This window comes from Chrysochloris asiatica, unplaced genomic scaffold (genome assembly GCF_000296735.1).
Source record: "Chrysochloris asiatica unplaced genomic scaffold, ChrAsi1.0 scaffold00006, whole genome shotgun sequence".
Classification (NCBI taxonomy): Eukaryota; Metazoa; Chordata; class Mammalia; order Afrosoricida; family Chrysochloridae; genus Chrysochloris; species Chrysochloris asiatica.
Window position 1 is genome coordinate 32,839,245 of NW_006408524.1, and position 26,419 is coordinate 32,865,663.

Genomic DNA, 26,419 nt, shown 5'->3' on the forward strand with positions numbered 1-26,419 from the left:
GACTATAATTACCATTGCTATATCTTTACTTTAGACTGAAGAGCAAAGGTAAACTAATAATACTACATTGTTCTATTTTGTGTTCCAAAAAACTTGGAAGTTGTAGGTTTTTGATGCAGATTTGTCATTGAGCTTTGGTAGTGGTTATGAGTCAGGCTGCTGATCTGAAGGTCAACAATTTGAAATTACCAGTAGGTCCATGGGAGAAAGATGGGGTTTTCTGCTCCTATAAAGATTTACAGCCTTGTAACCCTATACACGGTGACTAAGTCAGAACAAATTCCATGTCACATAACCACTACCACTGTTAGAGGACATACAAGTAGTTGAAGATGGGGCCTTAGTGGAGAGCTGACATTGAACTTGCATAGCTCCTTGGATAAGCATACAGAATGTCTGTGCTATCAGTGAGCAGAAGCTTTCGGATAACTCTTCTTGAACTTTCTTGATAACTTTAACATACCAAGCTGGAAAAATTTGTTAGAGAATAAGAGAAGTACACTAAATAAATAACTTGGTACGTTCTTAAGTGCACATTGCATAAATTAGAACAACAAAGACTGAGTGTAAGAACAAGAAAAGTTGTGCCCTTCTCATTTTCAAATAATGCATGATTCTGATGGAATGCAGGCAGCAGGAATACAGCCTGCCAGCCACATCTTTAGGCAGTAAGTAGTCTTTGGACCTAAGTGGACAATCGTAAACTTCCAAATATGAAGCCAGATTACTTTAGAACTAGAAGACATCTTAGTAAATACAATACAACTGCTTCCCTTTACAAACTAGGAAATGAAGATACAGAGGTATTAAAGTAACTGTGACCATAAGAGTAAATGATGGAGCTTCCTCTTGGCCACCCCACCCAAGTGGCTGCCTATGACCTGCCAGGGCATAGGGAACAGAAAGTCAAAAGGGGAAAATTGAATTCAGTTTTCCATGGGGCTGTTTGGTAAAACCCAGGAGAAGCCACCCAAAGAGCTGGTTGATGACTGGTCACTGAAGATAAGAAAAGAAATGAGACAAATAAGAGAGTAGAACTGAGCTCCATAAGATTCTCGTGGCTGAAATCTTTGCAGAAGCAGATCAGCAGATTTTTCTTTCTCATTGTTGCTGGGTGTATTTGAACTGCCAACATTTTGATGTCCATAGGGAAGAGGAAAGAGAAAAATGATCTGTGAAAGATGTTGTCAAGAAGGACCAGAAGGATGTCTGTGTGGTTCTGGTCAAGGAGATGATCAAGTCAAGAAAGACTCTGAGCAAGCTCTATGCATCCAAAGCCCACATGAACTCCATGCTCATGGTGATGAAGAAACAGCTCGTGGTCCTGCCAGTGGTTAGTTCCCTGCAGAAGAGCAGAGTCTCATGAAGATCTCAGATATAAAGGCCACCATGCGAGAGCTGCCCAAAGAGATGATAAAGGCTGGAATCATAGAAGAGCTGTTAGAAAGCACTTTTGAAACCCTGGACTATCAGGAAGAAATTCAAGAGGCAGAAAGGAAATTGACAAGATAATGTTAGAAATTGCAGCAAGGGCCTTGGGCAAAGTACCCAGTAAATGGACTCTTATGGATCCTGAACCTCCAGGAGCAATTGCTGCCTCAGAAGATGAGGAAGGAGATGAAGCCCTGGATGCCATATAGACCCGGCTGGCCACCCTCCACAGTTTGCGGCAGCTAGCTGCCCAACTGGGAACACACGCACTCCTCTGAAGCAGTCTCCAGTTTCTGTTTCTGTTGCGCTCCACCTCTGTCATGAGGCATTGCATTTTGGAAAGGTTCTGTGTTCATCTCTTCGTTCTCTTCAGAGGTGTTAGAGCTATCTTAGATATCAGAGGGATGGTTTCTGATGAGAGGTGGTGTAATTAAAAATGCGTCATTTCCAGGGGCATAAGCAGAAGTATCTTACTGGAAGGAGCGCAGAGAATTCTGTTTTCTTATGAAGTACTTCTGAGAATAGAATTGATTGCCTGAATGTTGAGGGCTCTGTATATGGTTTTGTCTGCAAACATTATATAAAGGAATTTTAATAAATTTCTGCTTTAATACATTAAAAAAAAAAAAAAAAGGTAATGAGGTTAATGATGGAAAAGTTAAGACTAGAACCCAGGAATCCTGTCTTTTAACCAGTATCTTTACATTACTTTGTGCTGGACTATCTGAGACTGCCAGAACTCAAACCTACTAAGACTTGTTAATTTTGTTAAATGACAAGTCTGTTCTGATTCATAGTGACCCTAGAAAGGGTTTCTGAGGAGTAACTCGTGGGTTTGAACCATCAACCTTGTGGTTCAAAGTCCAGTGCTGATCCTACAGCACCATACCAGGAGTCCTACTCAGATTTAAGGCATTTTTATTAATTGATGTCAACTGACCTTTACAGGCAGTCTATGTGCCATGGTTGAAATTAAGGCAAAAGCTAGCTCTCCTACATTTCCTGGTTGACTAGAGGATCTTTATAAGAGTGAGGACTACAGACAAAACACTGAGCCAATGTCCCTTAGGAACTTCACTTCTTGGAATAGAAACTTCAGAAATTATCCAAAGTATGAATATGATTTATATTTAAAAGACTGGGAACAGAAAAACAGACAACAGAAGAATGACTATATACATTTGACAATTTCTGTATGAAGAAATACTGTCAAAATAATATTGTTAGGTTCCATCAAGTTTATTTTGAACTCATAGAGACCCTGTGTGACAGAGTAGACTTCCCTCATAGGATTTTCTAGGCTGTAACCTTTATAAGGAGCTCTGGTAGCATAGTGGTTAAGAACTGGTCTGTGAACCTCAAGGTCAGCAGTTCGAAACTATCAGCTGCTCTGTGGGAGAAAGATGAGGCTTTCTGCTCCCCTAAAGATTTACAGCCTCGGACCCTGTCCAGGGTCGCTATGGGTTGGAACTGACTCAACGGCACTTAACAACAACAACAATCTTTATGGAAGCAAAGAAATCACCAGGCTTTTCTCCTACAGGTCCTGTAGATGATTTTGAACTCTCAACTTTTTGGTTAGCAGATGAGCACTTAAACCATTGTACCACTAGGACTCTTTATGAAAGTAATAACACTATATTATAATTTTTAGTGAAATGGTTTTAAAAATAATCATAGTGTTAAGTGAAGAAAAGGCAAGATATAGAAAACTATTTATGTCATACATATCAGCCACATTTTAAATTACATAAATTTCTATTTCATATTATATTTTGAAAGATCCTAGAAAGACAGACATCAAAATATTAACACACAAGCAACAGAAGAGACAAATTAGATAACTGAGATCTACTAAAAATCAAATACTTATGTTCTTCAAAAGATTTGTCAAAATAGAACCTGCAGACAGGGGAAAGTTATTGGGAACAATATACCTGATAAAGGTCTAATCTCTAAAATATATAGAAAGCTTCAATAATTCAACAGCAACTAAAAGATCCCATTTAAAAATGGGTAAAGGGTATGAATAGACAGTTCCCTAGAGGATATTCAAGTAGTCAACAAACACATGAATATATGCCTATGATCATTAGCTATTATTGTTGTTAGGTGCTACTGAATTGGTTCCAAGTGATAACCACCTTATAGAGAACAGAATGAAACACTCCATCCTCACAATTATTGTCACGTTTGACCCCATTGCTGCTGCCACTGTGTCAATCCATCTCACTGAGGGTCTTTCTCTTAGAGAGATGCAAATTAAAGTTAACAACAGGATAACATTGCATCCTTACAAAGTGACACTGATTAAAAGCTACTTTAAAAAAAGACAAAAACCAATAAATTCTGGCAAGAATATGGGGATATTGGGACCTTTATCCACTGTTGGATGGATTGCAAAATGGTATAACTACTATAGGAAATGATCAGCATTTCCTTAAAAAACTAGAAATAGAAATGCTTTGCAATCTAGCAATTCCACTCCTAGGTCCACTCTAGAGAGTAATAGCAGTGTCGCAAATAGACATAAGCACACCTATGTTCGTTACAGCATTACTCACAATAGCAGTAAGATGAGAACAACCTGTCTATCAGCAGATGAATGGATTTAAAATACACATATGTATATGGCCAGACTTTGTCTCTAATGCTTCATCTCTCATACTTCCGACATGTTGTCATGAGGGACAAGTCACTGGAGAAGAATATCATGTTTAGTAAGATAAAGGGTCAGAGAAAAAGAGGAAGACCCCCAGTGAGATGGATTGGCCAAGTGGCAGCATCAGTGGGCTCAAGCGTGGCAACAGCAGTGAAGTTGGCCCAGGACTGGGCAGTGTTTCGTTCGGCTGTACATAGGGTCGCTATGAGTCGGTACCGACTTGATGGCACCTAACAACAACAACAACAACAATATATGTAGGAGCTTGCATTGGGCTATTAACTTCAAGGTCCGTGTTTTAAACTCATCAGCCTTTCCTCGGAGACCCTTTATAGGATCGCTATGAGTCGAAGCCGATTTGACGGCACTTAACACACACACATATATAATCCTGATGTGGTGCTGTAGGATAAGCACTGGACTGTGAACAGCAAGGTCTGTAATTCAAACCCAAGCGTCACTGCTCTGAAACATTGTACACAGTGGCTACAAGTCAAAACCAACTTGTCGGCACTGAGGATATAGATAGATAGACAAGTATAGATATGGATATAGATATATAGCTATAGATGGGAGTCCTAGTGTGGCACTGTGGGTTAATGCGCTGGTCTGCAAAGTCATTTGAAACACAAGGTTGGCAGTTCAAGCTCACCAGTCACTCCTAGGAAAACCTATTCAGCATCACTATGGGCCAGAACCAATTCAACGGCACTTAAAAACAACAAATCTATAGATATAGATGTTGTTGTAAAGAGCCGTCGAGATGTTTTTGACTCATAATGACCCTATATAGGGTTTCTGAGGAGCAGCTGGTGGGTTTGAATTGCTGACGTGGTGGTTCACACTCCAGTACCGATCCTACAGCATCACACCAGAAGTCCAGATATATATATATATATATATATATATAGAGAGAGAGAGAGAGAGAGAGAGAGAGGCATTTAACAACTATGTAGATGTGTGTGTGTGTATAGCGTTTATCATAACTATTTATATAGAGAAAGATTTACTTCTTTTAATTTTACTTCTGTGCATATTTATATTTATAATCTGAGTTTGTATTACATATTTACATAAAGAATAAAAAAATTAAGAATAAGAAAATGTGAGCATCACTTTTTACATTGACGTTTTCTTAAATACTATATTGTTGTTGTTAAGTGCTGTTGAGTCAAATACTGTATAGGATTTCCGAGGAGAGGCTGGTGGGCTTGAACTGCCAACTTGGGGTTCAAATCATCTTTGCATTCCAGTGCTTTTCCTAAAGTGCCACACTAACACTCTCAGGGCAAAAATAAAATGTATTTTGAACTTAAAGCTTATCCACCACAAAAACAGCTTTTAAAAAATGTAATTACCCTTAAGAATGTCATTTATAAGTCCTTTGAAGAATTTAGTTAAAGTTTAACTTTTGAGATAAATCAGATCCCCAAATTCCGATGGATGGATGAGTAACTAAGATAAGACAAAGACAGTCTGCAGTAGCTTCTGATTAACCTTAGGAATTACATTCTTCTACACAAGCTAGTAAAAATGTTAGAAACCACATATTGTGCTTATCTATAAATGTCATTAAGCACAACATTTTACTCTAGTAACAAAATATAATATTTTCAAATATTTCAATATTTTCAAAATTAAAATAATTCTGATATATGTATATTAGTTTGGTATATGTATATTAATGTTCATGTATCCATAATTAAAAACCGTCTTCAAACATCCTGGCTGGCCACTAAATAACTACTAAATCACTCTTCATACATTTTGCCTTATTCCAGAGTAGATTTTAGAAAATCTACTCTGGAATAAGGCAAAATATATGAAGAGGTTTCGAAAAGTTAATGGACAACTCCATTATCTTTTAATTCCATCTTTCTGTGAATCTTTTGAAGACCCCTTGTAATAAACAGGAAAGCCTAGTTGTTTTTGTAGAAAGCCCCATGTTGTGATGGAGAAAGGAATGATCTGAGAAATGGGGGGAAACTCAGCATAGGCAAACCTCTGTATCCTGAAACCTGATGCTATCCGAATGGGCGAAGAGGAATCAGATAGAGAGGGGAACTCAGAAAGACTCCAAAATTGGCAAGATTTAAAGCAAGATAATACAGAGAGATAAGAATAAAACACAAAAGTTATTAAGTGTTATAATGGTGTTAGTAGGAAACCAGATTTTTATTTAAGAGAAAAAAGATAAATATTTTTTTGAAAAAACTACAATCTTATATTTGGGTTGGAAATGTCAGGACATATTCTTTAAAAAGAGAGATTTATTTCTTTCATTCTTAGCAACATATCTGCCAAATAAAAAGGTCTGCACTGGAACACTGGTAGTGTAAAAGGTTAAGCACCCTAAACGAAAGCCAAGAGTTTGAACCCACCCAACTGTTTCAAGGGAGAAGGGCCGAGAGGTCTGCTTTTGTCAATTATAGGTAAGAAACCCATCTGGGCAACTTCTACTCTGTCACATGGGATTGTTATGAGTCAGAATAAACTCAATGGCACCAAACAACAATAGTAGGATTTAACGACAGTATAATTCTCAATAAAAGTATGATTTAAAAGAAAAAAAAAAAAAAGTAGTGATAATTCAGCAGCAATAAACAACCCTAGGACTCAGATTACGATGTTTAAATACCATTTCCCACTAAACAGGAGCCAGGGATGATTTCAGGACTGGAAAAGAAACCATACAGAATGTATCTAACATGTCCTATTGTACCTGAATGCCAGGATGCTTCCAGAGTCTACTCAGGCCACATAAAAAAAAAACAAAAAAACAGAACAGTCCAATTAAAGAGGATCTCACAGCTAAAAATGAGACAACATGAATATCAAAAGAATAAATAAGTGAAAGAATACCAACTACAATGCATAGAAAGCTATATTTATAATACCAGCCCCTACCAATTAACTTTTTAAAAACTTTTTATTGAGAATTGAGTGAAAGTTTGCAGATAAGATCATTAGTTTTACATTCAACAAACTATACATCTTGTTTCATCTCAATGATTGCAATGTCCTCCCTGCAATAATGTTATCCATTCCTCCCTGTGGCTCCCAATTTCCACCTTATATTTCATAAATGAACAAAGTAAAATATTTATGTACACATACAAAACAAAAAATATGAATTTATTTAAATGTCCAGAGAGCACATTCTGCAAGCCAGCATCCTGCCAGAAGTCACACAGCCTTACTCAGTCCATGAGCCTAGACCCCACAACTGCTCTATCTCTCCAGGCCATGGCCCCTGCCAACTTAATGATGCCATAGGCAGTCTCCTTTCTAGGTAGGGATCTCATGCTCTACTCATGCTCTTCCTCTTGATGGTTCTGGGGTCGTCTGTTCCTGAAATGAAAAATTAACTACTCCACCCTTTTAGTTACACATTTTCTACAATTACAAGTTGTGATGATCACAATTCATCCTGCTAACAATAACTCACATTTGAATCATAAAATTCTGTCACCATCATTACCTATCCCTTTCACCAGATCCGTCTGGAAAAGAGGGAAACTATTCAATGGGGATACTACCTTCCCTCCTCATTCTGAAACCAAGCATAATCATGAAAGCTTGTAAGCCATCCACTTCATGTCTTTATACCACCACCCTCCCCCCATTTTTGATAGCCAATGTTTAAATTGCCTGTCCCTATCAACCAGTTGATGGCCAAACTTCATCTCTCATACTTCAGACATTTTGCCATGAGGGACCAGTTTCTGGAGAAGGATGTCATGTTTGGTAAGATGGAGGGTCAGAGAAAAAGAGGAAGACCCCCAACGAGATGGATTGGCCAAGTGGCAGCATTGATAGATTCAAGCATGGCAACAGTAGTGAGGTTGGCCCAGGATCGGGCAGTGTTTCCTTCTGCTGTGCATAAAGTCACTATGAGTCTGTACCAACTCAATGGCACCTAATAACAACAACAAAATCAACCCAGTACACTGAGGAAACAAGTTTGTTCCTTAGTATGAAGAATATGACCATTCTGGTTGGAATTTTGAGCAACTGCATTCACAAATAAAAGTCTAGTTCATCAAATTGTAGCAATTTGCACTTGTTCATAGTATCAAACATCTTTATCTTCATCTGGTTGAGCTCTGGTCAGCCATCAAGCTGAGGTCAAATGGGTATTAGCTGCAAGTTTGTGAGTTCATGCCCACCTCCTTGCTCTTCAGACCAGCAGTTTGCTTCACTCTTAGCCATAACCCCTACACAGAGGTCAGTGCTCATGAGCTCAAGAGTTCACACATCTCCTAAACTTCAAACCAAGTAGGCTTCCTCTTCTGTCTCTCATCTCTAGGTCAACGAGTGTCAATAGAACATGGTCAAAATCAGCCCATTGTTTCATGTCCCCTACTTCCACTCACAAATAGACTGAGGTGGTCACCAGTGAGCATGCTAGACTGCTCAAGGTTCCCTTTAAGTTTCAGCCCAGTAGGGGGTTTCCCATGATGGGCTGATTTTCTTGTCTTAATGCCTCCAAAGCAAACAGCTTGCTTGAAATTCCAACAACCAAACATTCAGCTTTGTTTCAAGTGGTCTTTCTTTCAATAAGAATCTTCTGTTCTATTAGCAGTTCTGGGTAGGTCTGCAAGTCTTTTCAAATGGGAAATATTCCAACTCAGAAGGTTCTAGGTGGGGCTCAGGAGCACCAATTGACCTTTAAAGGTTTTCTAGTAGCGTAGTGGTTACAAGTTGGGCTGCCAACAGCAAGGTCAGCAGTTCAAAACTACCAGCAGGTCCATGGGAGAAAGTTGAGGTGTTCTGCTCCTGTAAAGATTTACAGCCTCGGAAACCCTGTGCAGGGTCACTATGAGTCGGAACCGACTCCACGGTACTTAACCATGATGACGAGGACACCAAAGTCATTACTGTGAGACGTGATTAAGGGGGGGGTAAAAATCAAGCGTTTTAATCTCCTTTTCTACACAAACTTACTCCTGGTTAATTTAGTAGCTGATAAAATATATTATGCTTTATAGCTAATAAATGCAGAAAGAATGAATTAGAGTATCACCTATGGAGTCATTGAACTGACTTGCCAGCAGTAGATTTGGTTTTAGTTTGGTATGAAATAGTTGATCTGAAAACCATCATCACATTGATGTGAAGTTATTCATTAGGTAAAAGGTTGATGGGGAACTTTTTGGAGGTTTCATATTAAACTCAGTCATCAGTCCTATGCATGAAAAGCGGGACAACTGGAAATCACTGCATCCTATTGAAATCTAATTTTAATAAAAATATTTTATTTTTAAAATAAAAAAGAGAAGAAAAGTTGAATCCATCCATAAACATATAAACCCAATATATATAATAGTAAACCATCTAGATCTACTTAAAAATTTATGGGAAATATAGGGAATTACATGCTATAAAACTTAAGAATACCACCAGCTAAACCCAGAATGGAGTCCTGGTGTGGCGCTGTGGGTTAATGTGTCAGTTTGCAAAGCTGTTTGAACTGCAAGGTCAGCCGTTCAAGCTCACCAGCTGCTCCTTGGAAACCCTATACAGGGTCACTATGAGTCTCAACCAATGCACTTAATAACAACAACAATAACAAGTCCAGAATATGGATAATTCTATTGAAGTAATGCCCATTAATTTCTTTAACAAATAATTAGCATGATAAGGCTATGAAAGGAGAAAACTTTGATTATACATCAGAGACTTCAGAGTCACATGGACCAAAAGCAATGCATGGGCTTTATTTGGATCCTGATTCTAGCAAAACAATTATAGAAAGATATTTTTGTATCATGTGAGAATTAACCATGACAATAAGACATTACTTTTAATTTCTAAATTAAAAGTTTCTTTAAAAAAAGTCTTTAAAATTAATAAATGGAGTTATGAGACTGCATTTAAATTAACCTTTTCTCACAGATTTCATCTCAACGTTTCTCCATACACTTACACATTGAGTGACTGAGGTGTGTTGAAGGAAGGTTGGCTTTTCAAGAGAGAAAGCCAGATTGTTAAAATGAGATCAGTGGGAGAATAGTCTAGTCAACCAGGAAGCCTTCCATTTGAGCCTGCACCAGGGCCACCTTTATCACAATTTTGATCTATTAACAAATATGGAGACAGGGACCTGTGGACTTTAGTTTGTTAAGGTGAAGAATTGCTTCCTGCTGGGAGAATTGTTGACATGCTTTTTCAGCCTTTAGGAGCTCCTACTACTAGGCCTACTGCAAGGCTCCTCAATCCTGGCTGCACTTCACAACCTGCAGGGCAGCTTTTACATGTACTCAGGCCTGAGCCTACCCTCCAGAGACCATGTGATTCTTATGAGAACCAGAATGATCAAAAATACGGGAATTAAAGTGCCGGTACCCTTCAGACGGCACTTAACAACAACAACAACAACCCTTCAGAGGTCTGGCTTTCTAAGCTGACCACCTAAGCATGAATCCCATGCCCATTACTAAAGAGTTACATACTCTTGGACACGTTCAGTAAACTCAGTGCCTCTGATTCCTCATCTAGAGACAGGAGATAAATAAATAAATACAAACCAATTTTGTTCCTTATATGATTACTGGAAAGAGTTATTGAGTTAAACATGTAAAGCATTTAGAAAGTGCTTGCCATAGAATAAGGGCTGTTATTATATCTGCTTATTCTAAAATTGATCCCCGTAAGGTCTCTTTGTCATAGGAGTATTTAGCTATTTAATTCAAGGCCAGGTTCTAATCAAGCTTCTGAAGGTCTCCAAAGCAAGCAGGAGAGATGGCCTGGCCTAACTATTCCTTATTTTTGCTAGGATCCCCTCCACCTGATCCCTTCCAACCTGCCAACTGAGTAAATGGCCTTCTACTTGGAATCATCCATTTGTATTTTTTACAATGTCCTGAAATATTTATTTTCGTGTCTAAACCCTTCCATTATACTAAGTTCCTCAGGGTACTTCACAGTGAACAAAAATGTTGTTAAAATCCAGAACAGGCAAGGATGTGAGGAATGAGCCCTTCAAAATCAACTTGTCCCTCCAAAACAAAGTAAGATATTGAGGGGGAAATGATTCATTGTAATGCAGAGAAGAAAATAAATCAGGCGGAAATGATTTAGAACAGAGATGAATATAGACTAGTTTAGGATGTCACCAGAAAAGGTGAAGGAGGATTTGCAAAGAGGTAGGTGTCGGTGTTGTTAAGTACTGTGGAGATGGTTCCAATTCTTAGCTACCCTTGGTTTCTGAAGCTGTAAATCTTTGCAGGGGCAAAAAGCCTCATCTTTCTTCCAAGGAGTGGCTGGTGATATCAAACCGCTGACCCTGTGTTTTGTAGTCCAGCGCTTATCATACAAGCTGCCAGGTTCCCTGAGGTAGGTGAGAGCGATCTCAAAACAAATACATGTCATAGTATTACCAGGAGAACAGAGATGCCATTTTTCTTTGCTTCTTAACTAGAAATTATTTAGAGTCTAAATCCTTTACAAAATGCTGCAGCCTGAATCTACTCCAAGGTTCTGAAGCTAATAAATCCGAGAGTACAATCTGTAAATGACTGTCCATCTTTGATTTCCACAATTGTAAATGCTGCCATTTGGTTGAGGTGAACTAACCATCAAGTTGGCTTCAACTCGTCTATAACAAAACAAAGTCGGGCTTGGTCCTCTGCCATCTTCACCATTACTGTCATGCTTGGGTCCATTCAGAAAATATTTTCTCCTAATCCATAGAGTTTTCACTGACTAATTTTCAAAAGTAGATTGCCAGACCTTTATTTTGTAAATGATCTTCGCCTGAAATCTCCAGTGAAACCTGTAGACCATACATGACCCTGCTGGTATTTGAAGTATTGGTGCCAGAGATTCCAGTGCTAGAGAAATACTGCACAGTATGACCAATGGCTGGTGGAATGCTGCTAAAGAATAATGATATTTAGAGGAGGGGCAGTACAACAGTAGAGACCACCAAGACACTTGGTACTATAAAATACAACTCATAAAGCATGCTTTTAAATTATGCAGCATATTTCTCATCTTTTTCATTTATCCATCAGCATAGATCTTGTACAGTAAATGGCATGCTCCCATATGATCCCTAAGTTTCACCATATCTGTCACTAGAATATTTATTTTTACTTAGGCAACTAAATCAACTTGCTAATTTTCTTTTCAGCCACATTGTGGTCAACACCTTATTCTGTGTATAAAAATAGTGTGGGATTAAAAAAAAAAAAAAAAAAGAGTGAACCTACTTCAGAGGGCCTGGAGGAAAGTAGAATCTCCAGTGAGTAGTATCCAATCTGTCTAGGTGGGGCTGATGCAATGAAATGCAGACGGGTCTCTTGTGATACAATAGTACAATAGTGAATAATTGTTATCAGGACTGATTGTGAGGGTTGGAAATGTAAAGGTAGACTTTTATAGCAAGGAATGGAGTGATTTAACTTTCCAGTCTAGGAACGGAGGTCCCTAGGACCATCAACAGAGAAGAGTGGAGAGCAGGACCCTATCCAGAGAAGCAGTGATGCCTGAGAGGGAGGCAAAGAGGATGACATGCGATGGAGCAGCTGGGGACTTGAGATCCAGAGAGGGAGAGCAACTGCGGGGAGCGGGAGGCAGTCTTTCATGTATACCCTTTGGTTGGTTGATGATGCATGGAGGGGATTGTAACCATGGCATTGAGATGATTTGTGATAGAATGAATGTAAAACTACTGTCTTCCCATGTAAACTATCATGTAATTCACAATAAAACATTTAAAAAAAAATAGTGTGGGAAGCATGAGTTTGTTACATGTTTTTAAACTTTTTATTGTGAGTTGGGTGAGGGTTCACAGAGCAGATCCTCAGTTTTACATTCAACAATTTTTATTCATCTTTTTTCATCTCTTTGATTGCAATCCTCTCTGTGTAACATCAAGTATCTCACTTCCTCCCTGTGTTTCCTGTTTCCATTCCTCCTTCTGAACTTAATCCTTGGCTAAATACATCCCTTTCTTGGGTAAATATGTCCCTTTTGACCTCATATAGTTGGATTATTCTATAATTTAAATCTGAGTAAAAACTAGACTAGTCTTCACTAATAAAAGGGTAATAGACAATGACACTTGTTACTACTGGATATGTGCTTTTACCATTGTTCATGTGCAGGTTTCTTCTGTGGTTTGTTTTATATAACACTTCCTATCATATTGTGAAAGTATTCAGAACAAGATGAATTCTCTATAGAGAATTCTGGCTACACTGAAATGGAGGCCTAGAACACCTTGATGGTTCTGTGTGCATCATTAGCAGAAAGGAGTGACTCTCTAGAAGAATAGCCAGGAAGAATAAAATCAGATTAAATAATTAGTGTCAATTAGCTCCAACAAAATCATTCTATAAACAATTGGTCTCCAGTGCCCTGCTTAATTATGTGAGACTTTCATGTTCCTTACCAAGCTCGCTTTGATTCATGTTGACTCTTGAGCTTCCCAGAGGTATAATTAATTATTGTCTTGTAAATAAACCCTAGGTAATTAATGGTGACAGAAAAAAATACAGTACCTTTTAAAAAAAGTATTCAAGGAAAGGTCCTTGACTATTGGCATAACCTTTGCAATTTTTCAGGGAAGATCCATCATATACTTAAAATAAATGACTGGGAGTTGTGACTCAAACCTCTTCCCTACTTAGCACACCAGGAGAGAAAGCACTTTATGCTGTGCTGCTTTTGATCATATTTTGTATTCACTAGACATTCTAATTTGGTCTTGGACCTAATTAAAATACATTGTCAAACACCCAATTTAAATAATCAGTTTATTTTGAGTATATTGTAGAGAATGCCTGCAATACGCATGCACACATGTACAAAAATATCAGAAATGAAAATTGCATTCCATTATTCAGGTGTGTCTTTAAATGCTGTTACCTAGTCTCACCAACTCTTAAATGGCATCTCTACTGCATTCCAAGAATGGTTGATTCCCCCAACAAGTATAGATGAATAGTTTGCATATCAGTGAGAGTTGTTTTTGCTATTAAAAAAAAAAAAAATTCTAGTATTTTTGTTGTTGCTGTTCCTAAAAGAATCATAACATCATATGGGAGTCCATTTTCAAAAGCAACCATGTTGTTGTTGTTAAGTGCCATTGAGTCGGTTCTGACTCATAACTATCCTATACAGGGTTTCCAAGGAGCAACTGGTGAGCTTGAGCTGCTGATCTTGTGGTACAAACCAATCTTGCAGTCCAGTGCATTAACCTGCAGCAGCACACCAGAACTCCAAAAGTAACCATGACATTTCCAATTTAATATGACATTAGGCCCATAAATCCAAACATTGGGTAATTCCAAGCTATAGCTACCATGGTAATTGCCAAACTGAGATGTTTTAGGAACTTGAAGGGAACTGTAAAGATTACAAACTGACATGTGCACTCATTGCATTCTAAAAGAAGTACACAATGAAACCTACTCATTAAGGTGTTGTGGCCAACAGTTTAATATTAAGATTGCATTCAATGTGCTTATATTTTCCTGGTCATGTACTTGCCTGCACTGTCCACTGACATTATGGCTGAGATCTCGGCCTCTAGTTCATTGGATGCCCCAAAATCTTTTATGACTGAGAGGGCCTACCTTTAAGTAAAAGTGATAAAGCATGATTATATTAAATTCCATATATTAGATTTTTTAAAAATAAATAAATAAAGTAAAATGGCAAATCATAGCTGGCTTTTTGTCTTTAACATAGAACTATCTTAATTCTTTAATAATCTGTAAAATTCCACTCAGAAGTAATAACACTGTTGTTGTTTGCCATGGAGTCGGTTGCGACTCTTAGCGACCCTGTACAGGGTTTCCGAGGCTATAAATTTTTACGGGAGCAGAAAGCCTCATCTTTCTCCCACGGAGCGGCTGTCAGTTTCGAACTGCTGACCTTGCGGTTCGCAGCCCGATTCATAACCACTATGCTACCAAAGTTCCTTAGCAAATTTAATTTTGTAGAGCAAATTAATGAAAAAAAGTTGTATACAACTGGGAGCCCAAATCAGAACTCCTATGGTTGTAGTTAAAAGCTTGAACATTTTTAGGAAAATTAAGAGCATTGGGTTGGGAAGGAGGGAAGATTCTGTGAAACATAAACACAAATTATTCCCTCATTTATTATGTCAGGTGTATTACCTGAAATGACATGAAAAAGTTTGTATGCACAATTACTTTTTGAATGGCATTCCAATATATAATAAAATGACTAATAATCGACCTCAAGTCACAGTTTGTGGTTAATATTTATCCAAGTCAGATGAACTTTAAAAATGGATACCATATAAGCAGAGTAAGAGAGTACTGAGAGGACGCCACTGAAGAGAGAATGATGACGAAAACATTCCTTGTAAATGTGTATTGTGAAATTAGCATTTTAGCTACCTATGGAGTCCTAGTGTGGCGCTGTGGGTTATTGCACCAGACAGCAAAGCCATTTGAACTGCAAGGTCGGCGGTTCCAGCACACCAGCCATTCCCCGGAAACCCTATACAGGGTCGCTATGGGTCAGGATCGACTCGACGGCACTTAGCACAACAACATAGATAAATCAGGAGTCCTGGGGTGGCGCTGTGGATTAATGCGCCAGACTGCAAAATCGTTTGAATTGCAAGGTCGGCGGTTCAAACTCATCAGCTGCTAGTTGGAAACCCTATACAGGGTTGCTATGGGTCGGAATCGACTCGACGGCACTTAACAACAACAACATAGATAAGTCAAAGTATTAAAAATTAACATGAATTTAATGAACATATTTAAAAAATAGTTTTTTGGTTTTTTAAAAATATCAAATCAGGTTAAAAAATATGTATGTTGTTGTTATTGTTGTTATGTGCCGTGGAGTCGGTTCCGACTCATAGCGACCCTGCATAGGGTTTCCGAGGCTGTTAATCTTTACGGGAGCAGAACGCCTCATATGTATATAATTGATTAAGGAGTCCTGATGGCGCTGTGGGTTAGATATTGGGATGCTAAGCTCCAGGTTGGCAGTTCAAACCCACCAGCTGCTCCTTGGGATAAAGATGATGCTGTGTGCTCCAGTAAATATTTACAGTATCAGAAGTGCTAGAGAGCACTGTTAGGAATCAAGATTGACGAAACACCAGTAGGTTTGGCTTTGGTTATAGAATTGATTGTTATTGTTGTTGTTAAGTGCAGTTGAGTTGACGCATAGTGGCCCTGTATAGGATTTCCGAAGAGCGGCTGGTGGATTTGAACTGCCAACCTTGTGGTTAGCAGTCTAGTGCTTGTCCTACAAGTGCCACACCAGGACTCTATAATTGATTGGTGGAAAAGAAAATCTGAAAGTGGAAGAATTTCCTAATAAGTTTTCTTATGTGCTGGGGAGTCCACTGAAATGCTCAAAATATCTTTTTTTTATTGTTTTGCCCCCCAAGCAGATTAAGTAAGATGTCAAATGCTTCATAGGTGTGGAAAACATAAACATAGCGTTATGGAAAACATAAAGCAGCAAAAGTATGAGGTACTCTACTATGGAGAGTTTAGTGGCATCATGGCTACAACTTTGAAACTCAGAGTTGTGCACAGTCGAAGGAGACAGCAGGCGCTATGACATGTTAAATTACCCACATGATGTATAGCTTAATGAACCCCCTTGTGTTGATCACGCTTGGCATTAATCAAGAGCCATGAACAGATTCCCTTCTTTCCTCAATGCTGCTCTGATAAACTGCAATTTCATTTAACCTTGGACAGCAACTTTAATAGCGTCCACAGGACAACTGTCGATACCTTCCTGGGTATACAGTGATTAAACCGCAACCCAAGATGCATGTCATGAATTTTCTTCATTTGAAATTAGAATTTTTATTCTTAACAACTATTTGCATAAAATATGCTGAAGACACTGAGATGTGTGAAGATTTGCATATACCTACAGTCAAATTTTGACAACTATATTATAAAATATTAATTAATAGCATATTCATGAGAATGTTTATTGAGGTGTTTGTTTTATTTCTTTTAAATAACCTTTGCCCAAAACAGAATCAACAGAAGTAAGAAATTTAATCGAACTTCACTTTGAAGCAAATTTCTTTACCTGCTTCACTGTGCTTAAGTTACACCTCCCAGTACACTTCCCTCGACCATAAGGTTTCTGAGTTTAGTACTATCTGTGGGACAAACAGGCAGATCTACCCAGTAGGACTCACTGAGAAGTGAGTGACTTCTACACCCATAATGGACACATAACAGAAGAATCAGACTAAAGATGGATTGCTAAATAAAACGAAGTATCCAGTTTCAATGATCTTCTTTGATCTCAAGTCTAACTTTACCTGATAGTTAATCAACTCTTTAAATTTCAAATACAACAGCTGAAGAAACACACTGTTCAATCATTGACTTTACTCATGCAGATCAATAATGCTAAGACACTCCGTCCAGCCAATTCTCTTGAAATTAGGTGAAATTTTGAGGTGTGGTGTTTTTATTTTCAAAGTTCATCACATTTCTGAACCACTCATCTATCAGTTTGTTGTACTGTGGTGGCTTACATGTTGCTATGATGCTGGAAGCTATCCCACTGGTATTTTAAATACCAACAGGGGTATCTGTGGTAGATAGAAAGCTGAGCTTCAAGACTAAGACAGACTAGGAAGAAAGAAAAGTGGACTACTTCTAAACAGAACCGCACCAGAACATTGATAGATATAGTGACAAAAGATGAGCCCCTCAGGTTGGAAGACACTCAAAATACAACTAGGGAGGAGCTGCCTCCTCAAAGTAGAGTTAACCATGATGACACAAATGGAGTAAGGCTTTCAGGACCTTCATTTGCGGATGAATGGAATTCAAACTCAGGAGAAACCGTTGCAAACATCCATTAATAATCTGAACGTGGAATGGACAAAGTATAGATCTAGGAAAATTATAAGTTTTCAAATATTATTGTATTGAAGAAGATTATTAAAATTACTGTAGACTGTCAGAAGAACAAACCAATTTGTGTTGAAAGAAGTACAGCCACAATACTCCACAGAAGCCAGGATGGCAAGATTTCGTCGCTTATACTTCCAACATATTATCAACATGGACCAGCTCCTGGAGAAAGACAGCATACTTGGTAAAGTGAAGGGTCAGCAAAAAAGAGGAAGATTCCAATGAGATGGAGTCACACGGTGACATTAGCAAGGGCTCAGGTGTAACACTGATTGTGAGGATGGCACAAACCAGGCAGTATGTTGTTCAGCTGTGCATAGGTTTACTGTAAGTAAGGACCATCTCAAAACACTTAACAACAAGTAAGACAAGTTAATGTCACTATTATTCAAAGTTACTTACCAACCACTAAAGAAAGACTGCAAGGTTGGTTTGAACTACGAGGTCAGTAGTTCAAACTCAACAGCTGCTACTTGAAAACCCTAAACAGGGTCCTGATGAGTCAGAACCAACTCGATGGCTATTAACAACAACAACAACGTCTTCAGTCTGAAATTGGTCAAACATGCAAACAAGATGAATAATTATTAGTGAATGGAATGCAAATGCTGGAAACAAAGAGGCAGGATCAATAGTCAGAAAACATGGCGTTGGTGATACCAATGATGCTAGAGAACTCATGATAGAATTTTGTAAGTCTGAGACTTATTATTTGCAAATATCTTTTTTAAACAACATAAAAGGTGACTACACATGGACCTCACCAGATAAATACATAGGAATGAGATTGACTACATTTGTGGAAAGAGATGAAGAAAAGTTCAATGTCATCACCCAAAGCAAGGCCATGGACTGACTACGGAATTGTTCATTTGCAAGTCCAGGCTGAAGCTGAAGAAAATTAAAATAAGTTCAAGAGAACCAAAATATGGCCTTGAACATGTCCCACCTGAATTTAAACCTTCTCAAGAATAGATTTGGTGCATTAGATGCAAATGACCAAAGACCAGGAGAACTGAGAGGCGACATCAAACACATTACACAGGAATAAAGCAAATGGTTATTTAAAAGACAGGAAAGAAAGAGAAGATCAAATTGGTTGTCAGAAAAGACCCTGTAAATTGCTCTCCAGTGTAGAGATGCTAATGCAAATGGAAGAACTGAGGAACTAAAAGAGCTAAGCAGAAAATTTCAAAGGACAGCTAGGGAAGACACAGACAAATATTATAAAGAAATGTGCAAAGACCTGGAGCTAGAAAACCAAAAAGGAAGGACACACTCAGCATTTCTCAAATTGCAAGAACTGTAGAAAAAATTCAAACCTGAATTTGAAGTATTGAAGGATCCTACGGGCAAAGTATTGAATGATACAGGAAGCATCAAAAGAAGATGGAAGGAATACACAGAGGTGTTGTGCCAAAAGAAATGGTTCATGTTCAACTACTTCAGTACCAGGATCAAGAACTGATGGTACTAAAGGAAGAAATCCAAGCTGCACTGAAGACACTGGAAAAACAAATGCACAAACAAACAAACAAAAACCCCAAGGCTCCAGAAATTGACTGAATACAAATTGAAATATTTCAGCAAACTGATGCAACTCTGGAGGTATTCACTCATCTATGCCCTGAAATTTGGGAGACAGCTACCTGATCAACTAATTGGAAGAGATCCATATTTGTGCCCATTCCAAGGAGTGGTGACCCAACGGGATGTAGAAACTATCGAGCAATATCAATTATATCACAAGCAAGTAAAATTTTAATGAAGATAACTCAAAAAAGGCTGTAACGATACATCCACAGGGAATGATCAAAAATTCAAGCTAGATTCAAAAGAGGATGTGGAACTAGGAATACTCTTGCTGATCTCAGATGGATCTTGACTGAAAACAGAGAATAACAAAAAGATGTTTATTTGGCTTTATTGACTATGCAGAGGCTTTCGACTCTATGGTTCATGACAAGCACAGATCAACATTTCAAAGAATGGGTATTCCAGAAAACTTAACTGTGCTCATGGAGAGCCTGTACATACACCAAGAGGCAGTCAATCAGTCATTCAAACAGAACAAGGATATATTGACTAGTTTAATATCAGGAAAAGTGTGTGCTAGCATTGACTCCTTTAACCATACATATTCAATCTGTATGCTGAGCAAATGTAGCATGAAGATTGGAGGAAAACTCATTAACAACCTGCAATATGCAGATGACACAACATTGCTTGGTGGAAGTCACGGAGACTTAAAATGCTTATTGATGAAGATCAAAGTATGGATTACACTTCAGTATAAAGAAAGCAAAATCAACTGGAACGATAAATAACATCATGGTAAATGGAGAAAGACTGAAGTGGTCAAATATTTCATTTTGCTTGGATCCACAATAAATACTCATGGAAGCAGCAGTCAAGAGATCAATGATTTTTTCATTAGGCAAATCTGTTGCACAAAACCTCTTTAAATTGATAACAGTTTGAGGACTAAGCTGCCCCTAACACAAACCATGGTATTTTCAGTTACCTCTTATGCATATAAAAGTTGGACAATGAATAAAGAAGACCTTAGAAGAATTAATGCATTTGAATGATGGTGTTGGCAAAAAAATATTGAAAGCATCATGGTCTCCCAGAAGAACAAATAGATCTGTGTTGGAAGATGTACAGCCAGAACGCTCCTCGAAGTCAGGATGATACAATTGTGTCTCTCATACTTCAGACACGCTATCATGAGGGGCCAATCCCTGGAAAACGACATCATTTTTGGTAAAGTGGAGGGCCAGCGGAAAAGAGGAAGACACCCAATGATATAGATTGGCATTATGTCAGCAACAATGTACTCAAGCTTGATGATTGTGAGGATGATTCAGGATTGTGCAGTATTTTATTCTCTTGTGCATAGGGTTGCTATGAGTTGGAACCAGCTTGATGGCACCTAAAAACATTTCTGATGATGGTAGATTTAGGTGTAAGGAGCTAAGATTAACCATAGGATAAACAATGCCAGAATTTGTCTTTAAAAGGGAGCAGAAAAGTAATGAGCCAAGTGGGCATCATGCTTAGTAGAAAGTGAGGGAAAACCTTGGTGAGATGTATTGACACAATAGTCATAGCAACGAGCTCAAAGATCTCAAAGATCATGAAGACAGAGCATGACAGGACAATGTTTTGTTCTGTTATACTTAAGGTCACCTTGAGTAGGAGCTGACAGGACAGCAAATAACAAGAGGTACGTAGGATGAACAGAATGAGAGAGAGTGCAGTAGTAAAGGTACAGAACATATGCAATCCTCTTCTTAAGGAGAAAAGTCTCATGATAATCAGTGTATTGTGGCCAATATAATCATGATCTGGAAATTTACATTATTGTTGCTATGTGCCATCAAGTCGGTTCTGACTCAGTGACCCTGTGCACAACAGTACAAAGCATTGCCTAATCCTGCACCATCCTCAAAACTATTGTTAGCCTTGAGCCCATTGTTTCTGCCACTGTACCAATCCATCTCTTTGGAGGTCTTCCCCTTTTTCACTGACCCTCCACTTGACATTGTTATTGTTGTAAGTGCTGTACAGTCGGTAGCGTTGGTAGTGTGGTGGTTACAGGCTGCGAACCACAAGGTCAGCAGTTCGAAACTACCAGCTGTTCCATGGGAGAAAGATGAGGCTTTCTGCTCCCGTAAAGATTTACAGCCTTGGAAACCTGGAAGAGGGTAGCTATGAGTCGGAACCGACTCCATGGCACATAACCATAACAACAGCAGTCGTTTCTGACTCATAGCAACCCTGTATAGGGTTTCCAAGGAGTAACTGGTGAGCTTGAATCACTGACCTTACAGTTCAAATCAACCTTGCAATACAGAGCATTAACCCACAGCGCCACACCAGCACTCCCCACTTGACATTAATGTCTACCTATTGGGTTTCAAAGGAGCTCTGGTAGCATAGTGGTTACAAATCGGGCTGCAAACCTCAGGGTAAGAAGTTCAAAACTACCAACTGTTACATGGGAGAAAGGTTAGGTTTTCTGCTCCCGAAAAGGTTTATTGTTGTTGTTGTTGTTGTTAAGTGCCGTCGAGTCGGTTCCGACCCATAGCGACCCTGGACAGGGTTTCCAAGGCTGTAAATCTTTACGGGAGTAGAAAGTCTCATCTTTCTCCAGCGGAGCAGCTGGTAGTTTCGAACTGCTGACCTTGCGGTTCCTAGCCCGAAAAGGTTTACAGCCTCGGAAACCCTGTACTAGAGGTCGCTATGAGCTGGAACCGACTCCACGGCACATAACAACAACAACATTGGATTTCAGGTGTTCACAATGATGAGTCTTATTAAGACATTCCTAAATTAGATATAACCTTACAATTCATTTTGGTTTGTGTTAAATGTGACGCTGTATGATAAGCACTCAACTGCAAGGTTGGATGGGACTGCAAGGATGGCAATTCAAACTCACCAACTAGTCCTCAGAAACCCTATACAGCAGCGCTGTGAGTCGGAATCGACTTGAAGGCACTTAACAACAATGATGGTATAAGAATTTTGTTATTTTGGCATCAGTAGACTTGTGGGAAAGGCAGTGGATTGAAAACAAAGGCACTTGGTGCTTGACCCAGCTCACCTCTAACCAACTATGTGACACTAGGCAAGTCATTTAATTTCTGTCCTGATGTAGTTCTATGGGGTTGACACTGGACTGCTAACCACAAAGTTGGTGGTTCACACCCACCAGTTGCTCCTTGGAAGTCCTATAGACGGTTGCTGTGAGTAGGAACTGAAGGCAAAACAACAACAACAGATAAAGAATCATTTAATCTATCAAGATTTCAATGTATGAGTATAATATGCTTTGGATGCCTCTATAAATACTCAATTGTTAAACTGTTATTTGAGCCATTGAGGAAATGAAAACCCTTTTTCCACTATAAAAACTGAGATTCTGAAATTTGAGGGGGAAGAGACAAGTCTGGTCTCAAAACGGAGAGTCATGATCCAAAGGAACCAGAGCAGTTGCAAAAAATGTTTCTTGGTGGTCTGAGCTTTGAAACTACAGATGATAATTTAAGAGAATATTTAGAGAAGTTTGGCACACTCACAGATTCTGTGGTGATGAGAGATCCTCAAACAAAACGATCCAAAGGCTTTGGTTTTGTGACTTACTCTTGTGTTGGAGAGAGCCATGCAGCAATGTGCGCCCGGCCACACAAGGTTGATGGACATGTAGTGGAATCAAAGAGACCTGTTTCTAGATAGGATTCTGTAAAGTCTGGTGCCCATCTAAAAGTGATGAAACTTTTTGTTGGTGGAATTAAAGAAGACACAGAAGACTATAATTTGAGAGACTACTTTGAAAAGTATGGCAAGATTGAAGCCATAGAAGTTATGGAAACAGACAAGGTGGAAAAAAGAAATGATTTGCTTTGGCAACTTTTTTTTTTAATGTTTCATTGTGAATTATGTGATAGTTTACATGGGAGAACATTAGCTTTACATTCATTTTATCGTATATCATTTCATTTCCATGGTTACAATCTCCTCCATGCATCATCAACCAAGCCTGCCCCTGGGTCATCAGCACACAGTCACTCTCCCTCTCTGGGTCTAAAGTCCCCAACTGCTCCATCTCTCCACGTCTTCATCTCTGCCTCCATCTCTGGCATCACCGCTTCTCTGGGTAGGGATTCCCACTCTCTGTTCTTCTCCCTTGATGGTACCAGAGACCTCCACTCCTAGACTGCAAAGTCAATCACTCCCCTCCTTTTCCTACTAAACGTCTACCTTTACATTTCCAACCCTCACAATCTGTCCGATAACAATTATTCACTATTGTATCACAAGAGACCTATTCACATTTCCTTTCATCAGCCCTGCCCAGACAGATTGGATACTGCTCATTGGAGAGTTTACCTTCCTCCGTGGCCCCTGGATCTAGGCTCCCTCTTGAAAGCTTGTAAGTCAGTCACTTCTTGCCTTTGTAGTCCCCTTCCCTTTTGGATAGCCAATGTCCAAGTTGTCCATCCCTGTCTACTCTATGTATGGAGGGGATGGGAAGGATCCTCTTTTGAGCTACTGCATCCATATGTGTAGGTCAAGTTCATCAAATTGTATCAGATTACCCTTTTTTCCCTCTACTTTCTTCTTCTAGTTGAGCTCTGATCATCTAGTCATTGAAGCCAGGTTAAGTGGGTATTATCTGCAAGTGTGAGTGTTCTTATGCATTTGCCCTCTCTTCATATCAACTGGACGCTTCACTCTCTACTCTAGTCTTCTTTGGCTATGTCACTGACTCTGGGCCAAAGAGTCACCAGGTTTTGCTACACTGCTGGCCAACCAGTTCTCCACCTGGGCTCACAGGAGTCTATTGAACGTTGTAGGGCTTAGCTCCCAGCTTCATTGCTGTTTCCCAACTCGCCCCCCTTCCCCTTACTGGTGATGAACCAATCAGAGCGTGTGTTCCCATTGAGTCTTAGTCTTGGAAGGGGTTTGCCCTGAGGGGACCCAACCACTTGCCTTGATGTCTCCTAGGCAAGTAACTTGCTTGTTCTTGTAGTAAGCAGTCGGACTTCCTATATTGTTTTGTATTTTCCTGTCAGTCTTTGTTTCAGGAAGTATCTTCTATTCTTCTTGACACTCCAGGCTGGTCTGCTTGTCCTTTCAAGCAGAAATTTTCCACCTCAGAAGATTCTGGATGTGGTTCAGCAGGAAGCCTCCTTCACTGGGCATGTTGTAGCCCTATTTTAGGTATTCCAATCAGTTATAGGCAGAAGATGGACTTGCAAGCTTTCTATGGTGATATTTCTGGCTATTCCTTTCACTCTCCCTCGAGTGTCTATTTTATAATGGCATGCCAGGGAAACCAAGATTCAAAAGACAGACAAGCATCTTAACATTATTTCCACCCTTTTCCCTATTCCAACCATGTCTCAATCCCTGTATCCTAGAGCCCTGTTGTTCCAAGGTTGTACATAGATCATTATTTACCTCTGTCCCACTTAGCCCATGCAAACCTGCCTAATAGTTTTCCCCTCCGCTTTGTTCTTCCATTCCCCTCCCCCTTCTTGTGTATTGCTCCCCTCACTAGCACCCAAACTGTCCTGTGTCTATTCCCTACCCTGTGTTATACCTTTCCCTCCCTCCCCTCACCCCACCCCCTACATTGTGGTAACCAGCAAAGAATCCTCCCCCTAAAGTATGGGTTCTTTTTCTTAGACTTTTATAGTAGTGGTCCTATGCAGTATTTCTCCTTTTGTTACGGAGTAATTTCACTCAACATAATGTCCTCAATGTTCATCCATGATATGCGGTGGTTTGCAGCTTCCTTGTTATTCTTCAAGGTAGCGTAATATTCCATTAGGTATATGTACCACAAATTGTTTATCCATTCTTCAATTGATGGGTACTTAGGCTGTTTCCATCTTTTTGCTATTGTAAATAGTGCTGCTATGAATATTGGTGTGCATATATCTACTCATGTTATGGCTCGTATATATACCAAGTAGAGGAATTGCTGGATCGTAAGGTATTTACTTTTGCAAATTTTGATGATCGTGATTTGTTGTTGTTGTTGTTAAGTGCTTTCGAGTCGATTCTGACCCATAGCAACCCTATATAGGGTTGCCGAGGAGCAGTTCACACAACATTGCAGTTCACAGCTTTGCAGTCTGGTGCATTAACCCATAGCACCACACCAGGACTCTGTGATACAGTTGATAAAGTTGTTGTTCAGAAATACCACATTATTAATGGACACATTTGTGAGGAGAAAAAGGCCCTTTCTAAGCAAGATATGCAATTTGCTGGATCACAGAGAGGTCATGTAGGTGGATCTGGCAACTTTATGGGCTATGGAGGAAACTTTGGAGGAGGTGGAGGGAACTTTGGCCGTGGTGGAAACTTCGGTGGAAGAGGAGGCTGTGGTGGTAGAGGTGGTAGCAGCAGAGGTAGTTATGGTGGCAACTATGGAGGTGGTTCTGGTTATAGTAGTAGAGGGGGCTATGGTGGTGGTGGACCAGGATATGGAAGCCAAGGCAGTGGATACGGTGGTGATGGTGGAGAAAATGAAATGGTGGTTACAATGAAGGAGGAAATTTTGGCAGTGGTAACTATGGTGGTGGTGGGAATTATAATAATTTTGGAAATTATAGTGGATAACAACAATTACATTATGGACCCATGAAAGGTGGGGGGCAGTTTTGGTGGAAGAAGCTCGGGCAGTCCTTATGATGGTGGTTATGGATCTGGTGCTGGAAGTGGTGGATATGGTACTAGATGGTTCTAAAAATTCAGCAGATAGGGCTACAGTTCTTAACAGGAGAGAGCGAGGAGCTGTCAGGAAAGCTGTAGGTTACTTTGAGACAGTTGTACCAAATACACTAGAGGAAATGTGCAAATCTGCCACAGAAGGAACGATGATCCATAGTTAGAAAAGTTACTGCAG

At 39.3% G+C, this 26,419-nt stretch overlaps 2 pseudogenes; both read left to right on the plus strand.

The window, feature by feature from the left end:
• Positions 1-936: 936 nt before the first annotated feature.
• Positions 937-1,709, plus strand: LOC102842024 (annotated as a pseudogene).
• Positions 1,710-11,204: 9,495 nt separating this feature from the next.
• Positions 11,205-26,260, plus strand: LOC102842400 (annotated as a pseudogene).
• The last annotated feature ends 159 nt before the right edge of the window (positions 26,261-26,419 follow it).